The 1406-nt window shown below is 44.5% G+C and overlaps 1 protein-coding gene across 1 annotated transcript in view; it reads left to right on the top strand.

The window, feature by feature from the left end:
- Positions 1 to 610, top strand: part of LOC133630244 (class I histocompatibility antigen, F10 alpha chain-like) — a 5267-nt gene extending 4657 nt beyond the window's left edge. Inside the window, exon 4 of the mRNA XM_062021715.1 lies at positions 1 to 610. This exon is cut by the window's left edge and continues 864 nt beyond it. The gene's annotated coding sequence lies outside the window, so the exon portion shown is untranslated.
- The last annotated feature ends 796 nt before the right edge of the window (positions 611 to 1406 follow it).

Consider the following 1406-nt stretch of genomic DNA (forward strand, 5'->3'; position numbering starts at 1 on the left):
CTGATGTGGACCTTTGTTACAAGTTTAGCCTGAAAATCCCAACTTGGGCTGACTCCTTCACAATAAAAGAGCCTCCTGTGAGCACACGCAATACAAAGTGTGGCATATCTCACGTTTGACATGAGTCCTCATGATGAGGATCAGCCAAATGAGACCTCAAGTGTGCTGACTCATCAAGAAGGTATCCTAGTCAGGAAGTAGAAGAGCAGCACTCTGCTTCTTCATGTTTCCAAGTCACACCTCAAAGATCTGATGTGAGTGACGAGGCACCTTCTGGATGTTCTTCCTTCACCGTTTGCGTTTGTCCCGCAGCTCGCCACGGCGGCGTGGAGCTCTCCGAGAGGGTGGCGGCTGAAGGCTGAGTAAGTCTGCACCTCCAAATGTTCTTGTGTGAAGATGATGTTCAACTTGGTTCTGTTGGGAATGTGCTGAGTCATCTTCTTCCTCCAGGATGCTTTGTGCACTGGAACACAGAGAGATGTCTCCATCGCTGAGGGACGTCATGGAGATGTGCTTTGTTCTTCATCCCACTGCTCCTCACGCTATTCCATCTATTCTTCTTTGGCCGTTAAAATACTTTCAACATCAAACGTTGGTGGCTATAAAATCATTTGGGGCTCACGTTTCATGGCCTTGACATCATGACGAGGATTTCTTCTTTCTTTGAATGGCCGCTGCTTATGATCAATATCACATTGTGTCACATCTCTGTCAATAAATCCGTTTGTTCTCCACTCGCCTCGCACTGCTTTCTTGGGGACCAGGAAGGGTCTCGCTCATAACAATGGTAGAAATAGGTCGTTTTTATTCATCTTGTATTTTTTCATTCAACACTTAAATCCCTAGATCAGTTTCAGGTTTATCTGTCCATATCATATTCTTTTTTTAAATATGTTATGCCCTTTTTGTCAAAACCCTGTTTGTTGAAAAATGTCATAAAATGTTGTTTATTTTTTTACTTTCAAAACTTAAGTCTCTGGATAAACTTCAGATCCATCCCTCGTTTCTGTGACGACCTGTCAGGTGTCACATGGTCTGTTTGCGTTCGTGTTTATCTCCTAGTCAGCGCTCTTATTTTGGTCGCACTTCCTGTTTGTCTCCCTGAGCGCTTTTCCCTCCTCACCTGTCGCTGATTGGCAGCCTGGCCACACCTGGTCATGGGGTGAGGGTGATGGGTCAAATGCAGAGGATAATCTCACCACACATAGTGTGTGTGTGACAATCAATTCCGCCAAAGAATGTTTTCATTGGGTTATCTCCCAAAATGAAAGAGAACATCTTGATATTGCTTTTACTTCTGCTTTCAGGCAATGTGCAACCAAATCCAGGACCCAGCTTCAATAACATCAGTACTGCTGATGAATTTAGAGCCGGGTCAGGCCTCCATTTAAATAATAGGAGTCTCC

Source organism: Entelurus aequoreus, linkage group LG15, assembly GCF_033978785.1.
Source record: "Entelurus aequoreus isolate RoL-2023_Sb linkage group LG15, RoL_Eaeq_v1.1, whole genome shotgun sequence".
In the NCBI taxonomy this organism is placed as follows: Eukaryota; Metazoa; Chordata; class Actinopteri; order Syngnathiformes; family Syngnathidae; genus Entelurus; species Entelurus aequoreus.